The sequence below is a fragment of the Pseudonaja textilis genome, chromosome Z (assembly GCF_049901715.1).
Source record: "Pseudonaja textilis isolate UNSWEBS1 chromosome Z, rPseTex1.2, whole genome shotgun sequence".
Taxonomy (NCBI): domain Eukaryota; kingdom Metazoa; phylum Chordata; class Lepidosauria; order Squamata; family Elapidae; genus Pseudonaja; species Pseudonaja textilis.
The window spans coordinates 22,831,459-22,856,623 of record NC_142008.1 but is presented as its reverse complement, the minus strand read 5'-3'; the positions used below and the strand labels follow the sequence as shown (position 1 = coordinate 22,856,623).

At 36.1% G+C, this 25,165-nt stretch overlaps 1 protein-coding gene across 2 annotated transcripts in view; it reads left to right on the top strand.

The window, feature by feature from the left end:
* Window positions 1-25,165, top strand: part of FAM171A1 (family with sequence similarity 171 member A1) — a 102,354-nt gene that overhangs the window by 23,114 nt on the left and 54,075 nt on the right. The gene's annotated exons all lie outside the window — the stretch shown is intronic.

Below are 25,165 nucleotides of genomic sequence, written 5' to 3'. Positions count from 1 at the left end.
CAGCACCTGGGCAACTGACACCGATGCAGGGTCCAACCTTGACTTGGAGCACCAGGCACAGAAGGCTCTCCAGGTTGCATCGTAAATGTGATTCATGGAAGGCCTCCTGGATGCCTGGATAGTTTGTATCACCTTGGAGGAATAATGGTCACAGATCAGAAGTCCCCGCTCAATCTCCAAGCAGTCAACTGAAGCCACTGGGGGTCCGGGTGCAGCAAGGGCCCCTGGCTGACGGACACTCTGTCCGCCGGCATTCTCCAAGGTCTGGTCACTGAAAAGGCTTACCAAGTCGGCAAACCATGGCCATCTGGGCGAGTGAGGAGAAATAAGTAGAAGCTCTGCTCTCTCCCCCAATAGTTTCTGTATCACCCTTGGGGTAAGGGGCAGAGGTGAAATGCATAAAGGAGCCCCTGGGACCAAGGGCTGCATAAGGCGTCTGTCCACTCCTTCCCTGGAACTGCAAACCTGGAGATGAATCCCGGGACTTGTACATTGTCCTGAGAGGCAAAGAGGTTGGCTGCTGGTCATCCAAAGCACTTTGACAGCTCCTGAAATAAAGTGGGGTGTCACTCTGCATGGTTTATCATTGTCCTACTAAGCCAGTCTGCTTGTATGTTGGATACGCCAGACATATGTTCAGCCCTGAGTGAGACATGGTGTCTCTCTGCTACTCTGTCTAGCATCAGGAGTCTAGAATGGGTTCCTCCCTGGCGATTCACATGTGCCTTAGTGGTCACATTGTCCATTAGGACCAGAAATAATTGTCTCATACAACGTCCCGAAATTTTCTCAGGGCCAGATGGACCACCCTGAGTTCTAACCAATTAATGTCCCTGAACCATCCTGGATTGGAGATGAGCTCCCAGCCAAATAGGCTGGCATCGGTGGTAAGAACTAGCTGGTTAGGTTCCTTGAATAGGGTCTCTGAAGAAAGGGCTTGAGAAGACCACAGCAGAAGGACTTAATAACCTCCAATGGGATCCAAACTTGGGAGTGGGAACTACTCCTTCCTGCCCTTTGAAAGGGTAGAAGAAACCATTGGAGTGCCCTGGTGTGTAGGCATGCCCAGGGCACTATTGAAATACATGAAACCATTTTGCCCAGGAGCCGCGAGAGCAGGGCCAGAGGTACCCTGCACTTTGATTTTACAAAGGTAATCAATTCCTTTAAGTTCGACTGATGCTCCTGGAATAGGTAGACCTTGCATCCCAAGGTGTCTATTACTGCTCCTAAATGGAGTAAACGGTTAGTGGCGGGGAAGAAATGGCTCTTGGCCTTATTTACAGAAAAAAAACATGCTCCTGGAACACCTGGATGGTGATTCTCAAGTCCTCCATTGCCTGTGAAGCAGAAGAGGATTGGACTAGGATATCATTCAGATAATACTGGACTCTGATAGCCATAAGAGAGAGAGCCATAAGATGAGCTGCTAGGGCTGCTAATAATTTTGTGAAAGTTCTAGGTGCTGACGAGAGCCCAAAGGGTAGAGACCTGTATTGGAAATGTTGGCCATTATAAAATAAACGTAGATATTGCCTGTGGTCCAGCAAAATAGGAACGTGCAGGTAATCTTCTGTTAGGTCAGTAGATGTGAGGAAGTCACCTTCCCTGATTCTTTCCAGAATAGACTGAAGAGAATGCATTTTGAACCGCCTATGTGTTAGATGGCAGCTCAGATACTTCAGGTCCAGATTTGCATCCCACCCCACCCCACCCCCGGAGGCCTTTGGGATGACAAAGAGGATGGGGTAAAATCCCATCCCCTGTTGGTCCTCAGGTACTGGCTGGATTGTATGGATGTCCAGCAGGTGCTGAATAGCTGTTTTCATGAAGACCTTTTTCTTCCCATCCTTTGAAACAGGGCAATGAATGAAAAAACTCGGGGATAGAAGAGGAATTCTAGAGAAAGACTCGACCGGACCATCTCCAGGACCCAGGTGTCTATGGTTGCTTCCTCCCAACGCTTGGTAAACAAGGCCAGACGTCCCCCAATGGGAGGGATGACAGAGCATTTAACTGGGGCATCAGAAGGGATGACCCCCACCCCATAAAAGTACTGTTTGGTTTGGAACTGAGGATTTCTACCTGTCTGGTCCTGCTGAGGTTCCTGTCTGGGGACGAAGAGTCTGTGGGGCCATGAGAATTCCGCCCCTGCATCCATCGCCCTAAATGAGGGTCGACAAAAATACAGTGCCGAGTGGAATTCGCCTCTTCTTGAAAGGAATGTTAAAATCTTTCCCTTGACCCTTGACTCTACCAGGATCTTGTCCAGGGCCGCTCCAAATAACTTGTCCATGGTACTAGCCTTCTTACTTGATGACAGATTGGCCCGAAGCCCCAATCGCCAGATGCTGACAGCTGCTCAACAGGTAGACCGGGAGCCGGCTGTCTCCAAGATAGCTTTCAGGATCAGATTGCTGGTATTTACTGAATTTTAAATCTAAATTGCTGGAGCAAATTAAAACATAGTTGCTTGAGTGAGTCAAAAGCTGGGGAACGTTGGCAATGGGGGAATGTGTCCCCACAGATTTGACAGATGCAGTCCTAACAGCTAGCAAGAAGAGGTCAACCCAATCCTGGATGTTATCTCCACCACAAAGGAGAATCTTGTTTCATCTTCTGTTAGATAGGTAGGTAGGTAGGTAGATAGATAGATAGATAGATAGATAGATAGATAGATAGATAGATAGATAGATAGATAGATAGATAGATAGATAGATAGATAGATAGATAGATAGATAGATAGATAGATAGATAGATAGATAGATAGATAGACAGACAGACAGACAGACAAACAGACAGACAAACAGATTAGTTTTACTTCTGTTCCGGCTTTAATGTGAATGCATTGATAAAACACATCCTAGAATAGGGACAAAGAATATCCCATTTTCCTGAAATGTTGACAACAGAAGAAACTCTGAGGCTCATGTTTTCCAAGAGATGATAGAATATTCACTATTGGTAATTATGGTGGCTAAACTTTAAGCTTTACAGTTATTTTTCATATTCAGGACTTTGTGTAGCTATTAAAATTATTACTGTTGCCAAGTTGAATAAAAAAACAAAAGACTTATATTTTGCCATCTTCTATTACATATTGAAATAAAGAAAATATTAAATGGCAAGGTTAAAATGCAACAATAGAAATTGTCATTGGAATCTTTATTAGTTAGTTAATTTGTACAAATAACCCAAGGTGGCAAACATGTCCAGAACAGCTTCTTCTTTCTATTTTCCCCACACAACAACCTTGTGGACTGAGAGAGAGTGAATGGCCCAATGTCACCCAGCTGGCTTTCACAACTATGACGTGACTTGAACTCACGCTCCCCCACTTTCTAGCCAGGTGCCTAGCTTATTCTGCTTGTTTCAGATGTTGCAATGCTCTATATGTTTTGCTGTTAAAAAAAGTACAGTTAGTATTACAGGCTAGGAAATTTCTTCAACTTGGTTTGTTCAATTTTCATAACTCTCAGACAACTAAGAAATGCCACACTAGGAAGATGGGCTTTTTTTTGCAAGTGCTCGGATCCACACTTTGTGAAAAGGCAAAAGAATTAGCATTTCAATCAAATGTGCAGTTATATACATTTTCTTTTTCATCAGTGTGAAGATAATTAATATAAAGATTTTTGCAAGAAATTTTATTGAAAATGTTTCATAATAGTTAGATATGTAGGTGTTGTAAATATATTAATTTTTTGCCTTTTTCATAACAGAAAGAAATAGGCAGATTTTTCAGATTTCTTTAGTATAGTTTAAAATTTCTTCATTATATTTTTCCATTACTATATTCATAAAAGCTTAAATAATATATGAGGACGCCTAGATACATGAGCAGTAGCATTATTCTTTAATACTATAACAAATGAAGAGAACAAACAAACAGGATATAAACAAATATTTGCAATGTAAATATGTATTTACAATGCATATTTGATGTAAATATGGAAAGAAACTATGAAATAGGTACTTTGCTAAATTTTGTATGTTACTTTGTAGCTTTATATTCAAATTTTTGAAAAGGAGATAAAAAACTAAGAACTAATATAAATGAAAGAACTGAAAAAAGAACACTAAGAAAAGCCAAAAGTACAAAAAGAAAGAATGAAAAGAAATAGAAACAAGTAGCTCATGATTTTCTTTACAGAATTTTAAGTACAAATACAAAATTACCTCTTACTTTACTGTATACCATAGTGACTGAGGGATTCTGGGACTTGAAGTCCACTTTTCTTAAAGTTGCTGAGGTTACTCTATGGTTACAAAAAAAGTTTTTTAAAAAATAATCTGTTTTATCTAATCATCAAAATCATAAATTGTAAATTCATTTGCATGAACTGATGATTTAACTTTATAAAGGGTCTAATCAAGGAAGCCATCATTAAAAGTTCCATCATTTTCATCAATCATTCATCTATTATGGATAGTGCCAAATTTTTCTCTCTTTGTGCATAACAGAGACAAAGTCTGTAGCTTTCAACTTGTAGATTACACAGAAGAATCATCCAGTACAGGTTGGATGATTACTGGTCCATCTGGTTGCTTACAGGTAGTTCTCAACTTAAACCATTAGTTTAGTGATGGTTTGAAGTTATAATAGCACTGAAAAAGGTGGCAAATGAACTATTTTTAAAATTACAACCATTGTAGCATCACCATGGTCACATGATCAACATTTAAATACTTTACAACTGGCATGTATTTATGACAATTGCACTGCCCTGGTGTCATGCCACCACCATTTGTAACTTCCCAGCTGGCTTCTGACGAATGAAGTCTGGGGGGAAGCCAGATTCACTTAACAACTGCATGATTCACTTTACAGCTGTTGCGAAAAGATCATGAAATGGAGCACTACTCGTCTTGCTTAGCAATGGAAATGTGGGGATCCATTATGGTCCTAAGTTGAGGGCTACCTGTATTTCAATTATTGTTTTCTGGGTGATAGAGCTAAGATTGACCACAGTCCCTCCACTGATTGGATCTTACAATATAATATTAAGAGAATAGGTAGAATAACATACTGTATAATCAGGAAAATTGTCAAATCAAATTGTCTTTACATCTGATAGTATTTGCTCATCAAATAAGAATTTGCAGAATTACCTAAAACTCTAAATTATTTTATTTTGAAAAATGTCCTCTCGTAGGAAAAAGTTGTCATGGGAAACCTGAATAATAATAAAAAATAGGTTCAAACATGGTGCTGTGAATTCACACATTTCCTAAATCTTCTTTTATTTTATCTGGGTGAATTGCTGCTTTGTCCTATGGTAAGGTAATGAAATATGATACTTTTCAAAAAAAAAAAAAGGAACAACATGAGGAGGGAAGGAAAAAGGCAGCTAGAAAAAACAGCAGATTGTTCTCTATCAGGAATGTCAAACACAAGAGCCACCTTGGAAACAGCAAATGACCAGCCCGCGGTGCCTCTGCCAGTAAAAATGGAGGGTGGGCTCTGTCAGCAAAAACAGAGCTCGCAGAGGGCTGCGGGAGGCTGTTGGGCCGAAAACAGGGCCAGGGGGAAACACATGCCACCCAAGCTCCGTTTTACTGGCAGAAGGCTGCAGGATGCCATCACAGCCAAAGACAAAGCTCGGGAGCACATTTTCGCTGGCAGAGCACTCAGGCTACCATAGGTGCCCCTTACACGAGTGATGGCAAGCTGGCCACACCCAGTCCAGCCCCTGATGCGGCCCTCAATGAAAACAAGTTTGACATCCTTGTTCCATATAGCTTCTGATTAAAATTTAGACTGGAGATGTCCAAGTAATAGAAACAGAGGGAACATCTGTTTTAAAGGAGTTCTAGTTCTGAAGAATTATGTATGTAAAAAGTCTAGACAGAAATCTGCACTAAGGTTAATATCCTTTTTTGTGGTTTTTAATTGTTCTATTTTTAAAAGTTTCTTTGTACAAGTTTAGTAATTGTGTGTACTAAAGCCTTGAAGACAAGGAAATGTAGACATGTTGTAGACATTTCTTTAGAATCTTTTCAGATCTGTTATAATTAATTCTAATATCTTTCTATAGATTGTGGTAAAATATTCTTCTATAATAGACCAGCAGCATTTTGAGATTTGTGGGGAACATTTGTTCCTTTCCTATTGAATGTTAAGACTTTGGATATTTAAGATTAAAAAGAATATTCATGGTGATTTGTTTTTAAAGTTTGACATAGTTTATCCTCCAGTTAGATTGATTTATCATCCATGTGAGAAAGAAAGGCTTAATCCTCTAATCAAGATTATTTTAGCATTAATTGCCAGAAAAGCAGCACAAATTGTGTAACTATCTCATCACATATTTGGGTTAAGAATAAGTTGATACATCTCCTGGAAGATGGTGCTATCAATGGGAACTACAAAGCTACTATCCTAAACAGGAAACAGGATTGAGACTTTCAGCTACCCATCATCTGCTGATCTGCCATGAAAATGTCTTCCCCTGTCCTCCACATATTTTGGAATATAACTGCTATAGCAATGTCTCTTAATGTTTTTAATCAATAATAAATATTCTAAGCATTATTTTCAATATTGCCATTTCAGCAATAAACAGATTTTTTATTATTATTATTTTATTTGGGTTTTCACACACACAAAATACAGGTAAAACATCTTTTTTGAAAATAGCATGGTCCTGGGTTACGCTTCTTTATACAGACACAAACTCAATTTCATGTTCATTTTTGTGTTCTATTCCATATCTTATTACTATTCTGCATTTTCTATATAGTTTTTCCCCTCTTTTAATTTTCTCAATTTTATTTTGATTATCTCATCTCAGTTCAAATCATTATATTTATACTTTTGTCTGTTCTGTTTAAATTTCATATTATCTTTTCTCGTTAGACAAATTTTCTCCTGTAGTTACTAATTGGAGTATGACACCTTTATATCTTTTAATGTTATCCATTCAACTCTTATTTAAACTTTGATATGTACCTTAAGGCTATGATATTCAATATAATACATAACTTCCAATCGAATTCTGCTTGGTACATTCTTATAATACACACTATATTCTTTAAAAAAAAGATTGTAAATATATGTAATTAAAACCCTCGTTCCATTCCAATTCAGTTCTATCATTAATATTCATTAAAGTCTTAACATCTTTAACATTTCTTTTCAATTAAATATCATATTTCCTTAAAGACATGTATAATCTCCATACATAATTTTTCCCTTATTTCTCTTCACATCTGTTTTATACTCATTTTGTTACATTTATTTATTGACAAGCATTCCACTAAGTTACAATAACTATTTTATCAAACATTTTAATCATACATTGTTTCATATTTTCTGAAATTATTTCTATTTCTAATATAACGATACTGTCTTATGTACCTTTGCAGAATCCCTTTTTTCATTTAAATTTTCTCTACATTATCTCTAAATAGGTCCTGTTTCTCAATATTTTGTTTCTGTCCTTTATAACTTCTTTTCCTTTCTTTCTTCCCTCCCTTCTTCTCCCTCCCCTTTTTACCCCCTTGTGTCTCTACTTCTAATTCTCTCTTCTGCATTTCCCTCTTCTGTTGCTTTCTGATTTTATACTTATTTTTCACTCTTCTTTTGTGGGGTTGTTTTTCCCAATCTTAAACTTTCCATTCTCTTTCCCCCACTTTCCTTTTTTTCCCTGAGATTATTTGTTCATTAAAGATGGCTTCTTCTTTGTCCCAATCTTCTTGTTCTGCAGGCATTTCTTGTTGTTTCTCATAGTTCCAAATCTCCATTTCCAAGAACTGAAATACGAAGCCAAAAGAACCTCTCCCTTCTTCTGCATTTTCTTTGTACTTTTTAAGTTCCATTTTCAATTCTTCTAAAAATGGAGCCATTTTAAACACTTTTAAACAACCACCCGATTGATTTTAGTCATTCAAATGCAGTAACCAAGAATCCAGAGATCACAAAATAATACTATTAGTCCCAAGCTGTTTCTTATTTCTTTTTTCACTTTCTCTTCCTGGGGTTTTACTATTTTGTTGCGATGTTTCAGTTAAGATGTATCTTTTGAAAGTCTTGTTGAGATTTTACTGTAAGTTCTTTTTAATTCCAGGCAGTCTCCTCCCTTCCAGATCCTGCCCTTTTATACTTTTTCTCTCTTTTCCTGTTTTCAAAAGCTTTTAATTATCCAGAAATCTTTATTATCCCTTTGACTTTTTATCTTCATCATTAAATTCCTATTAATGTCAAAGTGGATTTTTTCCCCCAATTCCTTGTTTAAGTCTCTTAGCTGTAAGTATAGGAAGAGGAGAAAAGAAACCCAAATCCTTTCCCTTTTGTCTCTCCTTCGCTGCTTAGAAATCTTCTTTGGGAACAGTGTTATTATTATTTTTAAATAGTTTCAATTCCAGGGTAACTTATTTGTTGTTTCTGCTGTTTGACCCAGTCAACCAAAACTTTCTCTTTTTATCTTCCTCCTGCACATTCTTTTCTGGTTGAGTTCTTCTTTGTGGTGGCCATTTCTGACCACCCCTACAACCGCCTTCAGGAAAGGGAGTAATGGCCAGCTGAGGAGGAAAGATGCGCCTCTCCTCAACCCTGAGGCAGCCTCCCCCTTCTTCACCACCTCTACGGGGTGGCTTAGCCCCGAAACCAGCTGGCTCGGGGCACTCCAGCAGTGAGCACGGATCAAAACCACGCAGAGTCATGGTTTTGGTCTGTCGCCGAAGAAGCTCATACCGGAAGAGACAATAAACGGAAATTTTTGATGTTGGACAAGTAACAACAATATCACTGTTTGTAGTGGATGTATTAAAATGATATTTTGTATATTAATTAGCCATCAAATATCTTGTTCATTACTGAAGCCATTTGTACCTATTACTGAAGCCAAAAGTACCCATTTAAGTGGGTACTTTTTATTAACACCCTAATGCACTTATTGATTAGATTACAAATGTTGACATTGTTAAAAGTCTGGATTAGAAATATAATAATGGAGGAAATTCAGCAGTTATTCAGAAATCTATTAGCAGAGTGCATATATAAGATATAAAGCTGCTTTTATTTTCTGAAGTTATGGATTAGAAAATAGAAAAGACACTAGAATGTTAGGTGAACTGGATGCATAATGCAGAAATTGTTTAGAAAAAATCTTTCTCAAAGCACTTGGACTTTGGATCAATCAATGAAATTAAATGTCAATAGTTTCACAGATTTAATTGGCAAAGGATAACTTGAGTACTGAGCAGACAGTGCTGAAATAAAATTTGCATTCTTAATAGGGAGAGCTCTCTTAATAACTGTTAATAATAAATTGTAACTGTGGAACTGTTTATACATAATGATAAGCCAGAATTTCTGGCTTAGATTGAGTTAAGGAAAAAATATAGTCTGTTGGTGCTATTCATTTCTGTTCTGCCTGATCTTAGAATAGCGCTTCTCAACCTTGACAGTTTTAAAATGTATGGATTTCAACTCCCAGAATTCCCCAGCCAACATGATAGCTGGAAATCTGGGAGCAGATATACAGAAATCTTATAGTTCCCAAGACTGAGAAATACTGGTTTAAGATATCAGCTTGTACAAAGGAAGCATCAAACATAAGTGAATCAGCTTGTTGTGCATCTCTGTGCTATTTATTCACAGTAACAAACCAGAAAGAGAAATAATTTAAAATTTCTCTGTTAAATTTAGATTTTTCTAGGGATTATCTACTAATAAACAATTGGTATAAATAAATAAGCTGCCCCCAATCAGGCTGAACATCCTGATATCTCCTGGGTTGACTTCTTAGCTGTTCTATTGAGAACTTCTCTTTACAATCCTAGAATGTTCCCGCTCAATGCCCAGAAAAGCAACCTTGGGCCAATCCTGAAAGACAAGTTGTATTCTGGAATCATGCAGTTCTTAATGTGGAGAAAGTTTCCATGAGAAATATCTAAAAGAATTTATTTGGAAAAGGGAAATACAGGGATGGGGAAAAGAACAACCACAGTATCTGTCACACACATAGATAATCTACAAATCAGTACAGTTAGCTTATCTAAAATAGTTGTAGCATTTTCCTGTCCCTTGAATAAGCTTACATTTATCACATGTTTACTGTAGAGAAGATGGTTGGGGAACAATTAACTTGGGTGTTCATAAACAGACCTTTTTCATTTTTTTATTTCTTCTTGACTTTTTCTTTTTTCTTTTTTGTAATAAATTTTATAAAAATATCATTGTGTGAACAGTGTGGTTCCGTAATGTCTTACATTTTTGATACAAATATGACAATATTTCTCTAGGTTAATATAGTTGACAACCTTTCAAAGTTTGATCTTAATACATATATTCTGTTAAATTATCAATCTTGATTATTCAATATTGCAATACGTTATTTTTGTGTCAATCTCTATATTCTTAATCTCATTCCTTTTACTTCCAATTATATATTAATAATCATATTTGCAGTATTTACCAGATTATATAGTCTATTAACAATTCACAAATTTATATTAAATTATAATTTTCTATTGTTTATCCCCTTTTTAATTTCTAAATATTCCACTATTACATCTTTTAAAAAATCCCCTTTCTAGTCACATTTTGATAAATATACAATAGTATTCATCATATTTAAGTTTAACAGATTATACAATTCTAATAATACATTTATTTTTGTTAAATTATAGCCTTTCATAATCTTTTACAATACTTCACGATATTATTTTTATGTCAATCAAATTCAATATGTCATTCCTTTTCCTACAATAGCATATTGATATTCTTATTTATTACCCTTAGCAGTTATATATCTTAACTAATAATACAAATTTCTATAAAATTACTCTCCTTTTCTTTTTTCTTTTAACTATTTCTCTCACTTGCATTAAAGCTTTAGTTTTTCGCTTCTTAGCTTGTCTCCCATATTCCTCTCTTACATTTCCACCTCTATCTACCACTTCTTGACCTTTCCTCTTAAACATTTCTTCTTTCTCTATTGTATTCCATTGTCTCATTTTCAAAGTTATCTACTCTCACCCCTATCTTTCTCCTAAAGATTTCTCTTTGCAATTCCAATTCCTGTTTAATTTCCCTTATAATACTCTCCCCTTGGTTTACATCAATCATATATTTACTTTTATTTCCTCTTTATCTTTGGTTGCTCTTTCATTTGGCTCCTCATCTTCCTGGACCTCCTGTTTTCTTCTTGTCTTTTGTGTCTCAATTTCCAACACCACACCCATGTTTTGTATTTTAGTCAAAATGTCCTCAAATCCTCTTGTCAGCACATTTTTTATTTCCTGAAAATCCAACACAATTTCTTTGCAAATTCCACTCATCTTTATTTTTGTCTCATTTATTTCCCGGCCAATTGTCCAACTGTCCAACTATCCTTTATCTAAGCGAAAACCACTTTTCAAACTTAAAAAAAACAATCTCCAATCTCCAGGAATCTGTATGTCCCGAAATTAATCAATCTGTTCTTTTAAATAGTCCAAGGGTGAGATCTTCATACATCCCTCTACCAGATGAGTCTTATATTGTAGCTTTCAGGGGTCTTTTAATAATAAAATTATCTTATTTCTCCATACACCAGGTCTTTTCAAAACTTTGGGCATCTATTGTTTTTTCTTTTGTCTTAAATCCATTTTCAGTTGTTTCATCTTTTAATCAGACTTTATTAATAAATTCCAGATATATCCAAAAATGAATGTTATGTTCATTTTTATATATATTTCAGCATTTTTATAAATGCCTATCCAAAGCCAGTTTTATTCAATCCAAAAAATGAATTTTCTATATTTTTAACAAATTTGCTGTTTTCTTTCTTTACCAACTTACTTCCATTGTTGTAATGTTAGCATTTACTCCAGTAGCTAGGTCACAGCCACTTAATATAATTATGAGTCCTCTTTTCTCAATATTCTTCTCTGGGTTATATTTTAAAGTAAAACGGATAGTTCTCACCCAGTTCCATACTGTCACTTACTCCACTCCTGCACTCTTCTTAGGTTGAAGCTGTCTCCAATTGTGTGGCAGCCATTTTGGCTGCCTCTTCTTCGAGTCGTGGCTTAGAGAATAATAGCCTGGGGGCTCTACAGGGGAGTTGCGTTCTCCTGGAACCTCACAAGGCACCTCTTCTTTGCTTTACCACCCCTCCAGGGTGGTTTTCTTCCAGAGCCACGAACATGCTGAGGCCAGCACGGGGGACAGAGAGCTCCGTTCCCTTACTGCTGGTGTCACTGTGATGTCAATTCCGGTTATTCTTGACTTTTTCTTGAGTGTTTCTCTCCAGGTTCGAAAAATGTAGGCAATAAGTGAAAGGCAGTTTCTGTCAGTGGATGGATTATTGTTTTGCCCACTGAAGGGTTACAGTATGTTCCAGCCACTGTATATTGTCCTTAATGGAATTGTCTCTATTAATTTTATGAAAGGGGATGTACAGCAGTTTAATTTAAAGTGGCACATTATGCTGAATAAGAAGACATAAAGACTGCAGAATAATGCATTTTATTCATCCCTATAAATCCTAGAAGCCCTTATAAGAAGGAAATGTGAGATTCAATACACAAAAAACCTAGATAATTTATTTTACAACTTTTCAATTAATATATCAGAGGTCTCTTGATACTTCCTTTTAAAAGGGACTAATTCCTATGCATGTATTTATTGGAAAAAATGGCTTCAAATATAAAATAATTTTGCTCTAGAGAATTTGGAAGTTGTATGCAAATAGTGATACAGTAAATACATGATTTGTGGACTTTGGGTACCCTAAGTACTCTTCATTTCTATTTCACTATAATCCAAATACATTAATTTCAGGGTTTATCCAATCAATAATGTTTCTGTTCAGGTGAGATTTTACAGCATACTCAATTTGTGTCAATTAAGTAATTATACAAGTATTGTAAATGCAGTTGAAACTGCGTGTGTATTTAATGGACATCCCTTTCCCAAAAGATTGATTAAATCAAAGATTATCAATTTACTTTGAAGAATTGCTATATAAAGGCATTCCAAGTACATATATCAAAAATTAGAATGGAGTAAATTGCATTTGAATAAATCTTTACAAGTGAACATTACACCAACATTACATTAGCAAATAATATGTCAATATATAGTATTGAATACATATTTTGCTCATTTATTATACATGCATTTATATTGTTTATATACAGATACATAATAAGTTATAATATTTTCTGTGGTTTTAATAAAATAGAAAAATGTTAATGTAGTATATTTCTCTACATAGGGTAGCAAAACTGTAGAAGTGTTTCACAGTTTGCTGAACTCAATAAAAAAAATGAAAGTATGTTTAGCAGGTTTCACATTTCTATTTTTTCAAAAATTATATACTGGGCTTTACTCTCCATATTCCCTTCCTGTGGTAAAACTAGGAAGAACTGTTTTAGCCATTGAACCATTGCTGATTCTAAATAGCAGAAAGTCAGATAGATTAATTTACTGAAAGGTCCTGTGGTTAAAGTGCTGGATTTTTTTTTTAAGTTTTGCTTCCGGAAAAACTTTTGGGGAGTATGATATATTCCTTCAAATTGAACTCAAGCATAATTTTACAATAGCTATATCATGTATAAATCATGAGAAAAAGGAAATTAACTTTTAATAACTATAATGTATTGAACTTCTTTCCAAGAAATCTGGTCAGTGATGAATATGGTGAACGGTTTCATTGCCACAATGAAAAATTGGAGTCCATCAAAGGTGGCTGACAATAGTTGGACACTGCAGTAAGATGCATTGGACACTGAATACTAATTCAAATCAGCAGCGAAACACTTGTGTCCCTATTTGAACTCGTGCAATGTGTTGGAAATATTATACTATTAAATATATTATAGTCATTAAAAGTTAATTTCATATTGAAATTAACTTTTAAATAAAAGTTTAATAAATATGAGGGAGAAAGTAGCACTTTCAGACTTCAAAATTCTGTTACCATCGTTTGAATAAAAGTAATTTTAGACCTATGTAGCATTGATTTCATAGTCTGCTTTATAGTATCCATATGATATTAAGATGCCTAGTGTTGTGATGTCATTAAACTCTACCTTTTATGCTTGCATCACAATATTGCAATACCTAAGGGGCATATATTTCATCATTAGCCCAATTTTCCTCCCTCCTATGGACTGCCATAGAAGGAAGGATTAATGAAAATTGGAGTGTACAAAATTTACTTTAAATGTGGACCATAAACAAATAATTAATTGGCTTGTCATACAGAACTCCTATCAATGAATAGCTAATTAACAGAGGTGGCAACAAACAATGGTCTTTGTAATTGCAAAGGATCCCAAATTTGATCATATGACCATGGGAATGCTGTGATTGTCATAAGTGTGGCTTCATTTCCTATGAGTGTGATAATCTGTAATGGCTTTTTTAAAAAGAACAAGACTGGGAACATTCATTCATATGGGCAACCTAATTGGGAGTGGCAAAGACTTGTTGCTATCTGAACTCCCAACACTGCAAAACATTATCAGATATGGTCTACTGTTAGAGAGAACGAAGTAGTGATGATGCTAGAAACTATACAGCAGCCAGTCTTGCAAGAGCTTATATCCAAACGTGCTTGAAAAGTGGGAACAAGAAAATAGTTCTTTTGTGGCCCTGTTGTAAATTCATGAGTGACAATCTTGAACAAAATCCAAGAGAGTTGGGATCAAGCCAAAAGCGTATATTTTGGTAGAGGAAAAAGAGTATTTCACTGTGAAACTTGACAAACTGTTTGACATCCTCTATTTCATGTATCAAATTGTTTTGTGTGCCAAATTCAGCTGCCCTGCTGGCTGCAAAAAAGAAACTCACATTAACTGTACTTGCCCTAAGAAGATGAAGGTATCATTGAAGGAACTTGTTTTTGTTAAAGGTCAGAGAGACAAGATTGGTTCTTTTGGATCGCACCAGATTGGTTTGCCAGATGTGCCTGAGCGGAAATGACTTGGCAAAAGGCAAAAGCGGCAAGACAGTGAGAGACAAAGGCTCACTAAATATAAGCAGAAAAGTATTCCAAACATTTTGATACCGACAAATGGAATAATTATCACTTATGATGAAAATGAAGGACCAACAACTGATTATGAAGTTGAAGAAGAATGTGATGGAAATTATGAAGAGGCCTTAGACAAAACACACATGCCCTTTATTTCAAAAGAAAAGACAGAATACGATAGATTAGAAATAACAAATGTCACTATGCAGAGCATAAGATATGGTATTGATCTACTGCCACTGCTGCCATCACACACCCACTTTTATAGATGCTGGCTTGATCACCAAAGAAGACAAGAGACTTGTAGTTGACCACAATGACGTCAAGAGAGCCCAGGAAAAAATTATGAAGTCTCTAAATCAAGAATTTGATGAGTTCTATAAGAAGGGCGAAATAGAATGCATCTTCTTCAATGGCAGTATAGATGCAACCAAAGTTATGCTGAAAGCAAACAATTCAGACCAGCAATTCCCCAATGCTATCAACGAAGAATATTATTCTGTGTGCAGTGAGCTGGGTGGAAGATATCTTTATCATTTCACTCCAGAGAAAGGCTCAGAAACAGGAAAACCAGCTCAGGTGATTGCAGATAATCTGGTGTATTTCATGAAGAAGAAAGGCATTGACAAAAGCTTGAAGGCCATTGGAGGAGATTCTACAAATGTTAATACAGGCCATTAAAATAGTGATATACATTGGATAGAGGTCAAATTTGAGCTGAAGTTGATCTGTTGTAAATGATCTTTCTACTGATCAAGGCGTATGGTTATAGGCAATACATAGGCAATAAGGACAGGAGTACTTCCCACAGATTTGGCTCTTCTGGAAATTGTTCCTATAAGCCATTCATGCTGGTTGATAACTGCAAATAGGCTGTGTCAAATAAGAATTTCAAAACATGGCTTTTGAATGGCTATGGCAAGCCAAAACTCTAAGAATGATAGTGGATTACTTTGTTGGTGTGTATTACTCTTGCTGGTTCAAAATCAAAGTAAAATATTCCTGGATTGAAGGCCTGCATCATGTGTTGTTCCAGCTGCAACAAGTCAGACTAGAAAAGAAGCTTGTAGTATTTTTGCCAACCATTCAGCGTTCAGCATGGTATGCTTTCAATGAAATGATAATCCAGACGCTCTTGTATTCAGATGACATTCAAGAAAGGAGAGCTGGTGTGTAAAACGGGGAAAAGATGATGATGTGCTGGGAGATTTTTCTGTACATGCAAGAAAAACATCTTTAATCAACGCCAGAATATTCAGTCTGCTGGAGCTGATTGACTGATCTGAAGCTGTATATGAGCCACCTTTGACCAGGAAACTGACCACAGCAGAAATAAATTCATTGATGAGCAGTGGCTCTGTCAATGTCCAATCAATGGAGAGATGTGTGAAACAGATCACAGAGGCAGCAAGCAGAGTGTACATATGAGAAACATGAGGGTTGTATCAGTGGCCAAGAAGCAAGTCGGTGGCTAATGTCAAAGAACAAATCAAAACAAGACTTGATGAAACTTGCTTAAGCATTTTTATAACACAGATAATTTCTTTCTGATGTTAGTTTATGACTGCAAGAATTATTTTTTGCTTAGCTAGATAAGATTCATGCAGAAAAAAAACTTTAATTTTTGTAGCACAAGGTGATTTTGAGAAGATAAAGGTAATAATATTTAGATTACAAAACATTTTTGTGGGGTATAAGATCAGATTTACCATACCAAGCTAAATGTTGTGCAGTTGCAAAAATAACAAAAGATTTGAATTCTTGGTATAAAAACACATTTTTAGAACCCCTTCCTGAAAAAAATTGCAAAAAATTTCACCCCTTTAAAAGATACACCCTATAAGTGCATGAGACTGATTTTGTGATTTTAGATGTCTGTGTGTTCTGAATGCAACTTTCCTCAAATGATAACATCTGGCAATTTTTTTCTTTTTGTTAGAATAAATTTAGCAATAGAAAATAGCAGCTATAGCTGTCTGTATACATTTGACTAAAACATGGTGATTGTGGTTTCCCTTTTAAGTTATAAAAACAAATGGAGTGTAATTTGCCATGATGCTCAAGAAGAAAGAATAAAAATGGTAAGCTCATGTACAGTTTGCGTGGCTACTAAATGCAGCAAACCTCAGCTATTTCCTCTTGTCAGAAATTTAGAGTATTGCTCATTATTTGTACTATGCACTGTTTAAAAAAAAAAACTCAATTAATTTGAAAACATTTTTCAGGTTCACCATATTTCTCCAAAAGTGCTGGAAAAGACTAGGCAGTCTGCTACTGATGTATTATATAACATACTAAGGATGTGTGTGTGTGTGTGTGTGTGTGTGTGTGTGTGTGTGTGTGTGTGTGTGTGTTGTACCACATGGATGAGCTTCCCTGATAAAGTTAATTTCTTAGTCTAGTTGGTACATGATAGCTGCATCACAAACTATATTTCTATCCTAAATTATTTCAAGACTCCCCACAGCAGGGCTGTCAAACTCCCAGCCCACATCCTGATGCGTCACATGCTTGTCATGCCCATGCCTAGTTTAGCAAAGGGGGAAAAAGTCCTGATATGTCATATGACATTGCCGTGACAATTTGAGGTTGATAGGCCTGCTCCACAGAATATACATTTACCATTACTGATGTACTTCAACTCCTGGTAGAGGTCATAAAATTTTAGGAATAGAGGTTGGCCTTTTAGTTTTTTATTCAGATTTTTTGGGGGAGATGGGCAATTTGTGCTTACAAATTTGTGTCTGATTTAAATTTAGATGACTTGTATCCATAGAAAAGCTGGATCTGTTTTAAAAATATAGATAACATAAATGCTTCTACAATTCAGTAATTACAATATTCTCACTTGGTTTCTATGCAACAGAGCTGTGTTAAATGTACAGTGTATACTTCTCTAGCAAAATCTATACCCATCTTTGCAGTTTTTTGTGTGCAAATATTATACTTACACTTGAAGCCTGCAATTGGAGCTGATTGTTTTTAATATAATAGTGTTTTATGGGGTTTTTTAAAAAAAACAGGACTCATTTGCCTTGCTACCATTTTGCCTATCTTAGCAAAAGCAAAGAAAGAACACTAATCAGGTGTAATGCAAGACCACCCAAAAGATGGTTTTGGTACTAAGGAATGATGGTTTTGGTACTAAGGAAAAATAATTATGTGGATGGGTTATGACAGATTCCATTGGAATATCTTTTACTATCATATTTCCCCCAAAATACAACCTCTCTCTAAAACTGATTTTCACACCTGTGCCTAAAATAAGCCCTTCCCCCAAAATAAGCCCTAGTTAAGCCCCTGTTAGGGCAGGGGCAAAGAGCTACCCCATGCACTCTTCACCCACTTACCATAGGACCGCCATAGCCAGGCCTCCCACATCCCAAGACCTGTCATGCTGCTGCCCAATCTGCAGCCCTTCATGGCAGGATGTGATTCTTCCTTTAACTTTGCCCTTAGGAGCAGGATGGTTCATGGTGAAATAGTGGGTGAATTTGCTTGCGAAGTATTCCTAAAGGGAGTGTCACTTGGGTACTAAGCTGAGAAAATGGCGTTAATACATGAAGTGTGGGTATTGATCGAGTTTGACATTTCATATTGTTGCCTTTTGCGAACTTTGGGCTGCACACAAGGAAAGCAGAAGCAACAGAGATTCTGGCTTGTTTCTCTCCCCAAACTGTACCAGAAATGGGTCTTTGCGTGGTTCGTCCCATCGGTGAAGCCCTGAACAGTAGGATGTCATGAGGCTCATTGTGCCGTTGCACATGCAAGTGGCAGCACTGACACGATGCGGTTTACAATGTTCTCACTCTTGCACGCCATGATAAGCCTTACCTTGTCCTGCCACTTGCGGCTGCGCTGGTGGGATGAACTTTATGGCAGTGCTGCAGCTAATGCATGCAATGGCACAACAAGCCTTGCAGCATCCTCGCTTTCTGGCAAAGTTTGGAGGAGAGAAACAAGCCAGAGTCTCTGCTGCTTCTGCTTTCCTTGCATGCAGCCAAAAGTTCACAAAAGCAGGAAGATGAAATGCCAAGCTCGACCCATAACCACACCAATAAGACTGGACCTTATTTTCTGGGAAACACAGTAACAGCTTTTGGAAGGGTTGCGAAGACTGAGATGTTTCAGTCTTCTGGAATATCTGATGTGCTCCATATTTCTGAGGGAATTTGATATGATCCCTGTGAATCTGGATAGCATGAAGCTGGGAAGGCTGAATGTTGAATTACTATGCTTCTTCATCAGAAAATAATATCGAGGAGCGGACCTATGAGTTAAATATAGTCAAAATGCTTTCTCATCTTTCTTATCTTCCCTTCTTATGTCAAGTTACATAATTTTCTGCCTTAATACAATCTAAACTGTTGAATTTAGAAGCTTTTGAATCTTTGAAATCATTTTTGCCTTCCAAATATGGAGGAAATGTATCTTTTGCATGTGCCATATGACCCTTCCCTACATTGGTTCTTTTAAAATGAAAGTTGACTTGAAAGAAAATAAAAGTGTTTATAAAAGAAAAAGAAAGAAAAGTACAGCCTATCAGGTTTTAGATCTAAGAGGTTAATTTCCTTGCTGTTTTGAACAAAATAAATATTCATTCTACTATTTGCAGTGCAGTTTTAAATGTAGAATGTAAGTAAGTCTCTTACCCATCTTATGTTTCTTATATATACATATCTAATGTTTTTTCTCTCTAAAATACAGAATTCTTCAGTTTAAGAGAACAAGCTAAAATTGCATTATCTTACAGTTTATAATCCATCTTCTGTACATGTCCTGATTCTGTATGGATGTCAAGAATTTTATTGCTATAAATTACAAGCTTATGGGGTATAAATGTACAAGTGGCTCCCAGCATTGATGGCAGCAGGGAAATTTTAGTTTAAGGCTAATGACATGTTAGGAAAAACCATTTGGATGAAGTAACAATTTGTTCTTCCTACTTCTAACCTTTCAAAAAAAATCCCTTCTCCCTGGATATCCAAATTACACTGTGGGATGTTAGATCAGCTGCTTATCTTTCTGCTTAAACCTTCATTTAGAAAGTGATTCATGCTTGATCATATATATCAACACTTACTCATTGAATGGATTGGAAAACGCTGATCAAAATTTGTTAGCTTCAATGATATAAATTGATCCCCCTATACAAAAAATACTTTTTTTACCAAGAAATAACTAGATAATTACTATGGTGGCATTATTGAAGAATGAGAATGAACTATGTGTAGGAGGTTGAAAAATTTGGACAGCACAGCCAGTACTTTTTCATAGGGTGAGTTCTGAATCATGACTAATGTTCTCAATAATGTGCTGAAAAATATGTATCAGAATGTGTCAGAATGGTCAAACAAATGGCAACTTCAAATCTCAACAAATAAATGCTCTGTCTTACATATTGGCAAAAAAAATCCGAAAATAAAATACAGGCTGAATAGTCAAGACCTTGTTGATGATTCAAACTCTGTCAAGAATCTTGGAGTACTCATCTCAAATGACCTAAGTGCTAGAGCCCGCTGTAACTACATAGCCAAAAAGGCATTAAGAGTTGTTAACCTAATCTTACGTAGCTTTTTCTCTGGTAATATTACACTAATAACTAGAGCATACAAAACATTTGCTGGACCAATACTTGAATACAGCTCATCAGTCTGGAACCCACATTACGTATCTGATATTAACACAATTGAGAAAGTCCAGAAATATTTCACAAGAAGAGTTCTCCACTTTTCTATTTGTTGCAGAATACCTTATGCCACCAGACTCGAAATTCTAGACCTAGAAAACCTAGAACTATGCCACCTTCAGTCCGATCTAAGTATAGTATATAAAATCATACATTGCAATGTCCTACCTGTTAATGAATACTTCAGCTTCAACCTTAACAACATTAGAGCAAACAATAGATACAAACTCAAGGTTAACCGCACCAAACTTGATTGCAGGAAATACGACTTCAGCAACAGAGTGGTCAATGTCTGGAATACTCTACCTGACTCTGTTGTTTTTTCCCCAAACCCCAAAAACTTTAACCTTAGACTGTCTACTATTGACCTCACCCCTTTCCTAAGAGGTCTGTAGGAGGCATGCATAAATGCACCAACTTGTCTACCGTCCCTGTCCTATGGTTTTATTTTATTTTTATTTTTCTTATATGTATCCATTTATTCATAACTATGTTTTTACTTATACCTATTATCTTGTAAGCAATTGACAAAAATAAATAAATAAATAAATAAAAATATGAGGTTGGATAAAAGATACTTTCTGAAGATATGGGAATTTTTTAAAACATTTAGCACCTGTCATTATCTCTAGTTGGTACTGTTAACCTCATCGCAATCTGGCAGCTTGGAGGGGGAGAGAGAGGGAGGGAGGGGGGAGAGAGAAGGGGGGAGAGAGAGAGCCACAAGTGTATTCAAGATCAGGCAAAGCTTCAAAGGAAAGATAGAGTGAGAGAAAATATATTTGTTCGTTAGAGGCAGCACGGGAAATTGTTTCTGTAGAAAATTTAAGTGAGCAGAGCCCCTTTGATGTTATTCTGACATTTTTCTTTTGGTAGTTATGTTCTGTCTCTGTTTTCTGGGTTTTTTTCCCTCCCCCATCCCTTTTATCTGTTCACCTTCACGTTGTATAAAATGGTTTAAATACAAATACAGATAGCTCTGGACTTACAACCAGTCAAAGTTACAAAGGCTGTTCTCCAGTCATATAATCACATTTGGATACCTGGCAATCAATACAAATTTACAACCATTTGTAGACTCCCATAATTATGTGACTGTAACTTACAGTTTATTTTTTTGCTAGAAGCAGTCATTTACTTTCAGCTTCCAGCAAAAAAAGACCATTAGCTAAAATGAGTTTGCTTTATAACCACACATTCGCTTAACACTGCTGTGTTCACTTAACGCCTACTGCACAAAAGGTTATGAAATCATGCGTGATCATGTGGTTAACAATAAGCATGACTTAAAACTGTAATTTCTGGATCAATTACAGTTGTACATCAAAGATTACCTATAGTGAAAATACAAACGGGAAGCATTTTTCTTTAGTTAATGCTAAGTTTTACAGCTGCATTTGAAAAAGTTGCTTTCTTCACAAGAAGGAAAGAGATCTTTTCTTTTAAGGACTGGAAGAATTGCTGAAATATTAATTTTTTAAAAAAACTGACATGCTCTTAGATCCCTTTGGATTATAGTATGTGTTTGGCTGCTCTATTTAGTAGATGATTTGTAATCCCAAGACTTGGATTCACACAGGACCTGAAAAGTTGGGAAGGATATTGTTGGTTTGGCACTAGAATTGTAGTTTTGTTTATTTATCCCTTATTTATTATTTTTACAAATACGTTAAGGCAGCGAACATATCCAACACACTTTTCTCTACAAGAACAGCACTGTGAGGTGGCTTCGGGTTGAGAGAGAATGGTTGGCTCAAGGTCAGCCAGCTGGCTTTCATGGAAAAGGCAGGACTTGAATACATGGTTTTCTGCTTTCTGGCCTGGTGCCTTAACCATTAGCTTATGCTGACTCTCTTAATGTTCTCTGATCTCTTTCATGACAGATAGATTCTCTCAACTTCTGATGCTCTCCTTTATGACAGCTGGATGTGCTTCTGAAGTCTTAATGTAAGGTGCATGATCCTCACATCTGCCTCAGTGATTCAAAGTCATAGGACTTGTTAATTCCACAAAAATGATATTTTCTCACTCATCTTCTTAGTATGTTCTGGCCTTTGGAACTTTACCTGTTCCTGTATACACTTGTGGCTCTCTTGCTCATGTTTCCTCCTCCTTCCCTCCAAATCATTTTAGTCTCAATCTTTTCCTGGGTTTCCAGTTTTTGAATCACTCTGTTTTGGTACCTTTGCATGGAATGAGATGTGTAAGATTGAGTTGCAGTCATGTGGTTCTCGGTTCTTTCAAACAAGTATGTGAAAAAGCTTGTCTGGATTGTTTTTCACCATGGCATAATCTTATCACTGTTCTGCTTACAGGGGCAATAGCCAAATTGGTTAAAGAGCATCCACATGTTTTATCTAGTCATTCTGTCCTGCCCCATATGTATGTTTGATATTCGGATTTAAGGATCCCACTTTAGCTTAGCTTATTCTTTTTGAGCTGCTTGAATGCTATGTTGGTATGGTGAGCTGGTAACAGTGGTGGTATTCTACCAGTTCAATCAGGTTCTGGCATACCAGTAGCGCCGAAGATCAGCTAGCAGAGAACCGGTTTGCTCCAAGTCTCTCTGATGTTCTGCAGTTGGGCCCATCCACCTGCCCCTAGGTCCTTTTTAACCTCTCAGCTGTTTGGTGCGGCAGAGTGGGTTGCTGTGCTAAACAGCTGAGAGGCCCAGTAGCTTAGTTTTTACTGTTTTAACACTTACACAAAGTGCGCATTTGGTGCACATGCAAGTTGCATGAATTGCACGAGTTGTGTGACACCCCCCCTGCAGCCACGCCCACAGAACCTCTGGTGGGAACTTTTAAATCCCATCACTGGCTGGTAATCTCTGCCAAATGGAAGCAGTACTATAAGGAGATGGATGCTGTTATGTCGCCTTTCCCCCTCCCAAAAAAATCACCCAACAGCCCCTCTCAATCTCTCATTCTCACCAAAACTGTACTCCCAGACCACTAACAGTTGTTTCCTTCTTACTATTTAATCATACTTAACCCGTATAACTATAAATTCCTCTTGGAAATAGGCACAGGGGTGTCCATAGAGGTGGTCAAAAAAATCAATCTGGCGGTCACAGTATGACTGAAGCTCTGCTTATTATTATTATTTTTTAATAAAGTTTTATTTGGGTTTTCACACATACAAAATACAAATAAAACATCTTTTTTGAAAATAGCATGGTCCCGGGTTGAACTTCTTTATACAGACACAAAACTCAATTTCATGCTCCTTTTTGTATTCTATTCCATATCTTATATTATTTTACATTTTCTATATAGTTTTTCCCCTCTTTTAATTTTTTAAATTTTATTTTTATTATCTCATCTTAATTCAAATCATTATATTTATACTTTTGTCTGTTCTGTTTCAATTTCATATTATCTTTTCTCATTAAACAAATTTTCTCTTGTAGTTACTAATTGGAGTATGACACCTTTATATCTTTTAATTACATCCATTCAACTCTTATTTAAACTTCAATATATACCTTAAGTTTATGACCTTCAATATAATAGATAATACATAACTTCCAATCGAATTCTGCTTGGTACATTCTTATAATACGCACTATGTTCTTTAAAAAAAAAAGATTATAAATATATGTAATTATAAACCCTCATTCCAATCCAATTCAGTTCTATCATTAATAATCATTAAAATCTTAACATCTTTAACACTTCTTTTCAATTAAATATCATACTTCCTTAAAAACACATATAATCTCCATAATTAATTTTTCCCTTATTTCTCTTCACATATGTTTTATAAATAATTAAATATACGTTTTGTTACATTTATTTATTGACAAGCATTCCACTGAATTACGATAGCTATTTTATCAGAGATTTTAATCATACATTGTTTCATATATTCTAAAATTATTTCTGTTTCTAATATAACCATACTATCTTATGTACCTTTGCAAAATCCCTTTTTCCATTAAGTTTTCACCCATTATCTCTAAATAGGCCCTGTTTCTCTATATTTTGCTTCTGTCCTTTTTAACTTCTTCTCCTTTCTTTCTTCCCTCTCATCTTCTCCCTCCCCTTTTTACACCCTTGTCTCTCTAGTTCTAATTCTCTCTTCTGCATTTCCTTCTTCTGTTGCTTTCTGATTTTATACTTATTTTTCACTCTATTTTTTTTGCAGTTGTTTTTCCCAATCTTAAACTTTCCATTCTCTTTCCCCCACTTTCCTTTTTTCCCCCATCTAAGATTACTTGTTCATTAAAGATGGCTTCTTCTTTGTCGAAATATTCTTGTTCTGCAGGCATTTCTTGTTGTTTCTCATAATTCCAAATCTCCATTTCTAAAAACTGAAATACGAAGCCAAAAGAACCTCTCCCTTCTTGTGCATCTTCTTTGTACTTTTTAAGTTCCATTTTCAGTTCTTCTAAAAGTGGAGCCATTTTAAATAGTTTTAAACAACCACCCAATTGATTTTAGTCATTCAAAACAATAGCCAAGAATCCAGAAATCATCAAGTAATCCAGATAGTCCCGATT